The sequence below is a fragment of the Hemiscyllium ocellatum genome, chromosome 15, assembly GCF_020745735.1.
Source record: "Hemiscyllium ocellatum isolate sHemOce1 chromosome 15, sHemOce1.pat.X.cur, whole genome shotgun sequence".
NCBI lineage: Eukaryota > Metazoa > Chordata > Chondrichthyes > Orectolobiformes > Hemiscylliidae > Hemiscyllium > Hemiscyllium ocellatum.
Genome location: NC_083415.1, coordinates 35,235,830 through 35,248,141, shown reverse-complemented (window position 1 = coordinate 35,248,141; position 12,312 = coordinate 35,235,830).

Below are 12,312 nucleotides of genomic sequence, written 5' to 3'. Positions count from 1 at the left end.
TTGCATAAAGATTAACTTTTATCATATAGCAGCTGTAGTTTATCAATGAAGTACAACTATTTGAATCACGGAATGATAACACACATTCCATTTATTGAACCTAAATTGTCTGTTTTTGCCACATACTATTAAGAGTATATCAACCTCCCCCATTGCTCATGGTACTAAATTCTGCTAAAAATGTTGGAAAAGCTGTAACAGACATCCAACAAGTGTATGGTTAAAATCACTCAAGTGAGAAAAAGTGATGCATTCAATCAGTCCAATTGAATATTGGAATCATGGAGCCAGAGAGATCGACAGCACAGAATAAGGTCCTTCGCCCCACATCTATAGTAAAGATGTTGTGAAACTTGAAAAGGTTCAGAAAAGATTTACAAAGGTGTTGCCAGGGTTGGAAGGTTTGAGCTATAGGGAGAGGCTAAATTGGCTATTTTCCCAGAGTGTCAGAGGCTGAGGGGTGACCTTATAGAGGTTTATAAAATCATGAGGGGCATGGATAGGGCAAATAGATACAATTTTTTCCCTAGGGTAGGGGAGTCCAGAACTACAGTGCAAAGATTTAGGGTGAGAGGGGAAAGATTTAAAAGGGACCTAAGTGGCAACTTTTTCACAGAGGTTAGTACATATATGGAATAAGCCACCCGAGGAAGTGGTGGACGCTGGTACAATTACAACATTTAAAGGACACCTGGATGGTTATATGAATAGGAAGGGTTTAGAGGGATATGGGTCACATGTTGGCTAATGGGACTAGATTAATTTAGGATATCCAGTCAGCATGGATGAGTTGGATCAAAGGGTCTGCACATCTCTAAGACTATGACTCTAAATTTGCACCAATCAAAAGCAACCATGTAACTATTCTAAACCTATTTTCCAGCACCTTGGCCCATAGCCTTGTAAGCCATGGCATTGTTAGGTGTACAACAAAATACTTCTTAAATGTTATGAGAGACTCTGCCTCCACATGCATACAGGCATTTAGTTCCAGATACCTATCACTATCTGGGTGAAAAATGTTTTCTTCACATCCCCTTATTTTGATTCTACGCTCTCAGTCATTGATCTCTCCACCAAGGGGAAAAACTGTTTCTGATCTACCTTGTCTGTAACCCTCATAGTTTTGTATGTCTCCATTATGTCCCCTCAGTCTCCTCAGCTCAAAGGGCCAACAAATGTCGCCTGTCCATTTTCTTCTCATGATTATATTCATTGGAATTTAGAAGAATGAGGGGGAATCTTACAGAAACATATAAAATTATGAAGGGAATATATAAGATTGCAGTAAAGAGGATGTTTCAACTGGCAGTTATAACTAAGACAAGAGGGCATTGCCTCAAAATTAGGGCATTAGATTTAGGACTAAATTGAGAAGGAACTTCTTCACCAAGAGTGTTGTGATTCCGTGGAATTCCCTGCCAAGCAATGTGGTTGAGGTTTTCTCAGTAAATATTTTTAAAGCTCAGATAGATAATATTTTGAACAGTAAAGGAATTAAGGATTATGGTAAGTGGGAGGGTAAGTGGATCTGAGGCCATGAAAAGATCAGCCATGATCTTATTGAATAGCAGAGCAGGCTGGAAGACTAGACAGCCTACTCCTGCTCCTAGTTTTATATTCTTATGTCCTTATAATTAAAACTCTCTGGCCCAGACGACATCCTGGCAAATTCCTTCTTCACATTCTTCAGTATCATCGCAGCCCTCCCATAACGTGGATTCCAGAACTCCACACATTAGTCTAGCCTAACTAATGTTTTACACAGTTCTGGCATCACTTCCTTAGTCTTAAACTTTGTGCCTTGGCTAATAAAGGCAAGTATTCCATATGCCTTCCACATCCTCAGTGCTTCTCATGGGTTTTTAGTAAGGGGAGGTAGTGTCTGACAAACCTGTTGGAATTCTTTGAAGAGGTGACAAGTAGGTTAGACCAGGGAAACCCAGTGGATGTGGTCTATCTAGACTTCCAAAAGGCCTTGATAAGGTGCCACACTGGAGGCTGTGGAGTAAGGTGAGGGCCCATGGTGTTTGAGGTGAGTTACTGGTATGGAGTGAGGATTGGCTGTCTGACAGAAGGCAGAGAGTTGGGATAAATGGTTCTTTTTTGGAATGGCAGCCGGTGACAAGCAATGTCCCACAGGGTTCAGTGTGGGGCCACAGCTGTTCACGTTATATATTAATGATCTGGATGAAGGGACTGGGGGCATTCTCGCGAAGTTTGCCGATGATACGAAGTTAGGTGGACAGGCAGGTAGTACTGAGGAAGTGGGCAGGCTGCAGAAGGATCTAGACAGTTTGGGAGAGTGGTCCAGGAAATGGCTGATGGAATTCAATGTGAGCAAATGCGAGATCTTGCACTTTGGAAAAAAGAATACAAGCATGGACTACTTTCTAAACGGTGAGAAAATTCATAAAGCCAAAGTACAAAGGGATCTGGGAGTGCTAATCGAGGATTCTCTAAAGGTAAACATGCAGGTTGAGTCCGTGATTAAGAAAGCGAATGCAATGTTGTCATTTATCTCAAGAGGGTTGGAATAGAAAAGCACCATTGTGCTACTGAGGCTTTATAAAGCTCTGGTAAGGCCCCATTTGGAGTACTGTGTCCAGTTTTGGTCCCCACACCTCAGGAAGGACATACTGGCACTGGAGCGTGTCCAGCGGAGATTCACACGGAAGATCCCTGGAATGGTAGGTCTAACATATGAGGAACGGTGAGGATCCTGAGATTGTATTCATTGGAGATTAGAAGATTAAGGGGAGATCTAACAGTAACTTACAAGATAACACATGGCTTGGAAAGAGTGGACGCTAGGAAATTGTTTCCGTTAGGTGAGGAGACTAGGACCCATGGACACAGCCTTACAATTAGAGGGGGTCAATTCAGAACAGAAATGCGGAGCCATTTCTTCAGCCAGAGAGTGGTGGGCCTGTGGAATTCATTGACGCACAGTGCAGTGGAGGCTGGGACGCTAAATGTCTTCAAGGCAGAGATTGATAAATTCTTGATGTCACAAGGAATTAAGGGCTACGGGGAGAATGCGGGTAAGTGAAGTTGAAATGCCCATCAGCCATCATTGAATGGTGGAGTGGACTCGATGGGCCGAATGGCCTTCGACTCCTATGTCTTATGGTCTTATGGTTTTTCATTCATCATATATTCCCTTACCCTGTTGGTTCTGTCCAAGTGCATCACCTCACATTTATCCAAATTGAATTCCATTTGCCATTGATCAGCCTATCTGACCAGCCCTTATATATCCTCTTGTAATCAAAGACAATACTCCTCACTAGTTACCGTTCCATCAATTTCTGTATGGTCTGCAAACCTACTGATCAATCCCTATACATTCAAGTCTAAGTCATTCATATATACTACAAACAACAAAGATCCCAGCATTTATCCTTGCAGAACACAAATACACCCCTCAACCATCACTCTCTTCTTCCTGCCACTCATTCAATTCTGGGTCCAATTTGCCAAATTTCTTTGGATCCCATGGGCACTTACTTTTACAATCAAAGTAATAGTTTCCCATGTAGAACCTTATCAGACATCTTGCTGAAGTCTAAGTAGACTACATGGGTTATAGGAGGTCTAAATTTGTAAGATAATCTTTTGTAATATTTCCCCATAGGGCAAAGGAGAGCAGATATGATCCTGAATTCCCTCAAGAAAATGGAACTTCTCCAACTTCCTCTATCCATTCTTAAAAAGAAAATCTCCATAGGAGGTGAACAGCACAGTCCCCCTAGAATCAAAGCAATAGTTAGATTGGTCCCTTAAAAAAAAATGGAATTATCTATGAAATTTTGTTTAGGGTTCAGTCTGACTGCCTGCCTTGCACCCATCAAACCACAGGGAGTGTTGGGGTTGGCTTGCTTCCACTTAATTGGCATGCTGACCACCACTATAATATTCAATTCAGATTGAGTCAAACATCTCACAACATCAAGTTATAGTCCAACAGGTTTCTTTGAAACAGCAGGCTTTCAGAGGCCCTGTTCCTTCCTCAGGCTGAGCATTTTAATGGGAACTCTTGCTTTATTGGCTTCCATCTGGCGAGGATGCCAGCAGCTTTGTGGTGAATTCCCCTGATGGCTGGATGAGTGCCAGTTGGCAGTGAGATAGACTGTCATCCACGATATGTGTCCAGAAAACTAGCTGTCTTGCTTTTGTATCAAACTTTGCAAACTGGTTTTAGTTTATCTACAGATTTGCAGCTCCAGATATCATGAGCTTATCCAGGAGCAGAGTTTAGTCAGATCCCCAAACCCTTTTAAGGACACTCTATATCAATTTCAATTCAAAGAAATGTTTTAAGACATAACTGTATTGTAAACTCTTACATTTGCAATATACTCTACCAGGTAGTGATCCATTGAAGTCAATAACTCTCTTCTTTGTACTCTTTACTGGCTTTTGTCAGTGATAACAATATAATTTTAAATCTGTGCTTTACAGCTCATTCATTGTAGTTTAGCAGGGTCCAGTTGCTTTTCCCCAGTAATTCTTCAATTTTGCATATTTGAACTTGTTCATAATTAACGAGCATAGTTTTAGTAGAACAGATATAAAAATGCACATGTCAACCAATTCAATTCCACTACTCTGAGATGCAAGTTATAGTGCTGGCTTGCCAGCATTTATTGCCCATCCCTAGCTGCCCTTGAAATGGTGGTGAGCTGCCTTCTTGAATTGCTGCAGTCCACCTACTGTCGGTTGACCCACAATGCTGTTAAGGAGGGAGTTCCAGGATTTTGACCCAGAGAGAGTGAAGGAACAGCAATATATTTCAATTAGGATGGTGAGTGGCTTGGAGGGGGACTTGCAGATGATGGTATTCCCATGTGCTTGCTGCCCTTGTCCTTTTTAGATGAAAGGGGTTGTGGGTTTGGAAAGTGTTGTCTGAGGATCTTTGGTGAATTTCTGCAGTGCACCTTGTAAAAGTACACACTACTGCTACTGAGCATCTGTGGTGGAGGGAGTGGATACTTATGGAAGTAGTGCCAATCAAGCAGACTGCTTTATCCTGGATGGTGCCAAGTTTCTTGAGTGTTTTTGGAGCTGCATCCATCCAGGCAAGTGGTCAGTATTCCATAAATGCCTGACTTGTGCCTTGTAGATGATGGGCAGACCTTTGGGAGTCAGGAGGTGAGTTACTCATTGCTGTATTCCTAGCCTTTGACATGCGCTTGTAGCCACTATATTTATGTGGCCAGTGCACTTGAGTTTCTGATCAATGGTGACAGCCTGGATGTTGATTGTGGGGTATTCAGTGATGGTAACACCATCGAATGTAAGGGGGCAGGTGTTAGATTGTCTCATTGGTGATGGTTATAGCCTGGTATTTGTGTAGTGTGCATATTACTTGCCACTAATTAGCCCAAACTGACAGTTCAATTTACCTTAAGGCTGGGAGGTGCTTAAAATGAAGTGAGTGACCAGATCACTACCTCCCTGCCTACCTCCCACCGTCTCTTATATTACCAGGAAAGTGGGTGTAGATATGTTGGAATGAAAAGGAAGGGGGCCAGCCACAAATTTGCTGACTCAGACTAAAATCATGAGGAAAGTTATGGTGTATCCTTTTGGATATTCCTCTGTATATTGGAGACTTAACTTGTTACCTGCTCTTGTCATTCAGGATATGACCACTGTGGGCAGCCAAGGAAGTCTTAGATTCTCAAGGCACTGACTGACTTTCAACGAGGTGCGGGGAATGTTAGCACCAGGAAAATGTCCCCCTTCCCCATTACCTGTAAGCTTCACCCTTTGGTTCAAGCATGAACAAAGGAGCTAAATTCTAGATGTAAGGTGAGAGTGACTCCCCTCGATATTAAGGCTGTAAGTGGGACTTCAAGGAGCCCTGGCAAAACTCACACACAGGAAGATGGTTGTGGTTTTTGTAAGTTAGTCATCTCAGAAGCAGGACATCTCTGCAGGAATTACACTAGGTAGTGTCCTAAGCCCAACCATCTTCAACTGCTTCATCAGTGACCATCCCTCCATCATAAGGTCAGCAGTAGGGTCTTCTTAGATGACAGACTGTGTGCAGTTCTGGTCGCAATGTTATCAAAAGAATATTATAATACTGGAGAACATTCAGAAAAGATTTACCAGGATGTTGCCAGGATTGGGGGGTTGAGTTATAAACATAGGTTGGATAGATTGCGAGTTTTTTCACTGGAACATCAGAGACTGTGGTGTAATCCTCTTGAAAACATTAAGAAAATCATGAGAGGAATGGATAGGGTAAATAGACAAGGTCTTTTACCTAGGAGGGAGGAGTCCAAAACTAGAGACATAGGTTTAAGGCATGAGAGGAAAGTGTTAAAAAGGACCTGAAGGGTATCTTTCTACCCACAGATAGTGGTGCATGTATGGAATGAGCTCTTCGGAGGATTGGTATGGACTTAATGGGCTGAATGGCTTGCTTCCACACTGTAGGGATTCTCTTAATGTTAATGTCTCTTAAAGTAAGAGGGGAAAGTTTGAAAAAGGACCTGAGGGTCACCTTTTCACACAGATGGTGGTGTGTGTATGGAATGAGCTGCCAGCGGAAAAGGTGGAGCCATTGTTAACAACCATTTGGATCACCAAGTTGACACTCAACAGGGTGATCCAGGGCTGTCTACTCGAATACAAGGAATGTTGTAACACATTTTCCATCTTCCTCCATTCCCCACCCGAAGACTTTGGCCTTAGAAAGTATTACAATTTATGATTGAAATGTTGATTTCCAACTCTAATTCAGAACTCTTATCACAAGATCTCAAGATATGCAGATCTGACTCAATGGAACAATATTAGCTTGTTACAAAATATATAAGATGTGTCAGTTACAAAGAACAGACCTTCAACTGGTAAGGCAGAGAGGACTTGTATGCCTTGCATGAGCTGCTACGTTGACAACTAAATCTGTGATATGAGGCTTTGCTGTTTAAATTGGTCAAATTCCCACAATGAACTGTATTAAAATGTTAGAGTACTGGTGGGCCTGTGTGAAAGGAATATTTCACCATTTGATTTATTTCTGTCTCAAGCAACAGACTGTCAAACGAGACCCAAAAAATAGAAATCGATCAGGTTTCTCACGGATGCCATCTCCAGCAGGTGAATTGGTCAGTGCCAGTGACACCTACCAGTAAGCTTCACAATAACATTAACGGAAAGGCTAACTACTTTTCTTTAGTTTTTACTGAAGAAGCTGACAAGAAATATTTCATAAGAAGATAACCTTGAAAGGATATTAAGATAGTTAGCATAAATAAGGGACGTCAAAACATTTCTGTAAATTTATTTTTGGTTATTCATGGAATACAAATGTCTCTGGCAGGGCCAACTTTTATTATATATATTGCATTGTACATATTTGTAAATATATAAATAAAAGAAGAAATCAGGAGAATGATTTGTGAAAAGCACAAAATTCAGGAAATTGGAAATGAGCAAAGGTACATATAGACAGGTTTCCTATGTAGTAATTAATCGACAAGAAAACATTTGGCAATTTACTTTCAAAGTTAAAGACTTTAAAACAGAATTCAAATGTGATGCTGGCGCTCACGTTCCACAACTAGCTGACCATTTGGAATGGGTTCAAAGCAGGAGAGACCCTGCCATCTAAAATTAAATTGCAAGGGCCGGGTTGCATTGGTCTCCAAGTAATAACTCAAACCATCATCACACTCAACAACAAGGGATGAGAGATCAACAAGACTCTACATTTTACAAAATAAAAGGATATCTTTACTGAGCAGAAATGCATGTAGACAATCGGTTCTTCTCTTGAAATGTGGCAAAATCCAACAATAGTTTCATGGGACAGAATTCCACCAAAACTTCCCACCAATCTTTAAAATGGTTTGTAAGTCTAAAGAATGAATACTATTTTACATTTATTCATAATGATAAACAAATAACCTCAATATTCTGATGGCTGGATATCATTAGAGCAATATAGACTGGAGTTGCCTGTCATGAGTACATGGAATTCCAAAAATAGCAGAGTCCATGGGAATTGTTCGGAAATTGAAAATTCAAATGGCCAAAGCAAAACTTACATAATCTTAACAGTTACCCAAGAACAGTTAGAGGATTAAAACCCTACTGTAAATGGTGAGCAACTATGAAAGATTCCATGATGCACTACTGACTGCCTCTCCCCCAAAAACACATTCCTCTGAGTCCTAATGCCCCCAAAATCCCTACTGAACATGAACTCTACACACTCACTGAGGCTGCCTGCAGGAGCTGACCCCATTCCCCACTAGCCCAACCCAACCCAACCCTGCTGGAGCTGATAACCCACACTGACCCAACCCAACTACCCAACTTACCCTTTGCACTTATCCATTTACCTGGCACACTACACCCTCTCACCCAGCTCACACATAACCCACCTCCCTTACCTCACACACTTACCTTTCCTCAATATCTGTCAAACTGTATTTGGAACTTCTAATTCCTGATATACAGCAGCAAGTGTAAAAAGAAGTGTATCTTAGTTATCAACATTACTCTTGCACAGATTGGAATTGTCCTTGGTTTTCTCTGATGGACATATTTGAGACAGACCAGAATCACTACCTGGATCAGAAAAATCACTGGCAGGTAAATGATTACTGCTAATCAAATCTATTCTGAAGATAATCAGAATGGCTTGATAATGTCCACATTTATGTCTGTATATTCCCAGGAGGGGATCACACCCACTCCTGGAGAAAGTTAAAAAGAAACTGTGTTTTATCACATGTCATGGAGCTGAGTCTAGTTCTGTACAGAACTGACAAATTAAATAATGCAGTCTGGGAGAAATCCACCCTATGATGGCAGCTTGACAAACCTTGCAAACAATGTATTCTTTATTAAGCTTGAAGTTAATCATGGGTTTTGGCAAATACCCTTGTCAAGAAGTCTAGGGTGTTAACTAAGCACTTTTTCCATTTTCTCTTTGGCATGCCATCAGCTCCAGAAACCTACCAGCAGGTCATATGAAAGATTCTTAAAGGGAATAAAGGAATAGTTTGTTTTATGTTTAACATACTTATACACAGTACTGCAAGACGGAAACACAGAATCTGTATTGTTCTGAGGAAGCAGGTCTCACCTTAAATGAAATTTTGAATTCACCAAAACTGGAATTAAATGTTTGGGAAACATATTTTAACAAAAGTGCAAAATAGTTGATCTACAACTGATGGCTAGAGATTCCCCAAAACTTTTAGCTGAGTTGAAAATCCATTCAGAACTTTGGCACAATCACTGAGCCTTTGAGAAAACCTTTGAATGAGCAAGCAGTATGAAGCAAATCAGAGCCTTGCAGGAAATATCATCTTCACAAATGCTAGGTCATTATAAACCCAGATTTTTGACAGTTGTGACTGCCAAAGCATCATCATAAGGCTTTAGAGCCACATGTGTACAAACCCAGGATGATGGTATGAGAAAGACAGTCTGCTTCGCTTTCAGAGCATTAACTGAAATAAAACAATGTTAAGCAATTATACAGAATGAGGCTTTGGCAGTAATATAGGCTTGTTAGGGATTCTATGATTATTTTGTGGGACAGAAATTTAAAGTTGAGACAGAATAAACTATTGGTCAAAGTGCCTTTATGCATTTATTGTTATTGTCTCTAATGAATTATTTGGCATTATAGAAATGTGTATATACCAGTCAAAACTCTGATCAGAGTGGACATATTATCTAACTCTGCAAGTAAAAAATGAGGTCTGCAGATGCTGGAAATCACAGCTGCAAATGTGTTGCTGGTCAAAGCACAGCAGGTTAGGCAGCATCTCAGGAATAGAGAATTCGACGTTTCGAGCATAAGCCCTTCATCAGGAAAGGGCTTATGCTCGAAACGTCGAATTCTCTATTCCTGAGATGCTGCCTAACCTGCTGTGCTTTGACCAGCAACACATATCTAACTCTGCAGTTAATCAAGTGGAGCTCAAGACTTAGTGCGTATTTATGAGGTGGGAGATTCTCCATCAGCTCTAACAAAGGCTTATGAGACAACATTACAAGAAATCAGGAAAGCAAAATTCAAAGAGTGGAATGTTCCAAGATTAGAAAATTTTGCCAAGATATTTGGCCAGGTTTGGTCCAAATGATTACTCTTGTGTGGAAGAACTACAAACAAAGAAGATGTAACAAAAATGAACAACTTATCTAGTCTTTAACAATAGATTGGTAGTTTCCATGACTATGAGGGAGAAATTTTTTTTGTAGAACTCATGGGGTTGCTTAGGTTCAGTGGACTGTATGGAGCTTGTACGCAACAATGGTTTCCAGGAATTTCCAAAGAAATTGAAGACTCCACGTTGTCCTGTCATTTCTTTGTAATAAACAACAACAGGACATCTACTAATGCCTAGTTTTCCAAACAAGATATGATAAAAATTGGGACTGTATTTCTTTCATTTTAGAGAAAAAGCTTACTTAGTTACAATAGATTATTATTTCAGATGGTTAGAAGCTACCAGACTACTTAATACAGTAATTGAAACAGTGATTAAAAGTATTGAAGGATATCTTTTCAATCCATTGAATTCCAAATGAAATTTTCTCAGGCAATTGATCACAGTTTATGAATACTTCAAGAAATTTGCAAAAGACTAAGGAATCAATCATGTAACTAGTTCTCTCCACCCTCAGACCAATGGAGATCCCTGGAGCATGATGAAAACTACTAAGATGCTAATGCCAAAGAATGTTGCAGGGGATATAGTCTTGTTGAATTATGGAGTGACATGCTTAAGTAACTTATTCTCAATGGCAGACAATTGTTGAAGGATGGAAACACAAATTCATGCTGAAATAGAACTGAAGATGAACTTGCAGTTAGAATCAGGTGAATTCATAATGGACAGCAGAGATGGCAAACTGGTTGAACAAATACTTCAGATCTGTCTTCATTAAGGAGGACACAAATAACATTTGGAAATGCTCAGGGACAGAGGGTTGAGCATGAAGGAGGAACAGAAGGGAAACCTTATTAGTTAGGGAATGGTATTTGGGAAATTAGGATTAAAACCTGATAATGATACTGTGCATCCCAGAGTACATAAGGAAGTGGACCTAGAAGTAATGGATGTACTAGTGATCATTTGACAACATTCTGTAGACTCTGGAAGAGTTCCAATGCACTGGATAGTAGGTAATGTAAATTTTAAAAAGGAGGAAAAGAGAAAATTGGGAATTATAGGCTAGTTAGCTTGGCATTGGTGTTGGGGAAAATGCTTCAGTCAATCATTAAGAATGCAATAACTGAGCATTTAGAAAGTGGTGACAGAATTGGTTCCAGTCAGCATGGATTCACTAAAAGGAAATCATACTTGATAAATCTTTTGGAATTTTTGATGATGTTGATGTTTGACAAGGTTCTACACAAGAGATTAAAGCTTATGTTATCAGAGGCAATGTGTTGACAAGAATAGAGACTTGGTTGGAAGACAAGAAGCAGAGAGTTGGAATAAATGTGCCCTTTTCGGAGTGGCAGGCAGTGATGCCTGGAGTGCCACACAGTTCAGTGCTGGGACCTCAGCTGTTCACAATAAACTGTCATGAGTTGGATGAAGGAATTGAATGCAATATTTCAAAATTTGCAGATGACACTAAGCTAGGTGGCAGTATGTGCTGTGAGAAGGGATGCTAAATGCCTGCAGGGTGACTTGGACAGAATGGCGGAGTGTACAAATACTTGGCAAATGCAATATAATGTGGATAAATGTAAGGTTATCCACTTTGGTTATAAAAACAGGAAGGCAGATTATTATCTGAATGGTGGCAGTTTAGGAAAAGGTGAGGTGCAACAAGACCTGGATGTCATGGTAGAATGGTCGCTGAAGGTTGGCATGCAGGTGCAGCAGGTGATGAGAAAAGCTAATGGCATGTTGGCCTTCATTGCGAGAGGATTTGAGTATAGGCCACACCTTGAGTATTGTGTGCAGTTTTGGTCTCCTAGTCTGAGGAACACTCTTGCTATTGAGGAAGGTTCACCACACTGGCAGGACTGACATATGAAGAAAGATTGGATGGACTGGGCTTGCACACACTGGAATTTAGATATGTAGAATTCTGATAGGACTGGATGTGGGAAGAATGTTCCTGATGTTGGGGAAGTCCAGAGCTAGGGATCATAGTCTAAGAATAAGGAGCAAGCCTCTCAGGACTGAGATAAGGAAGAATTTCTTTATTCAGACAATTGTGAACCTCTGGAATTCTCTCCCATAGAAAGCTGTAGGAACCAGTTCATTAGATATATTCACGAGGGAGCTAAACATGGTTTTGTGGTTAAAGGGA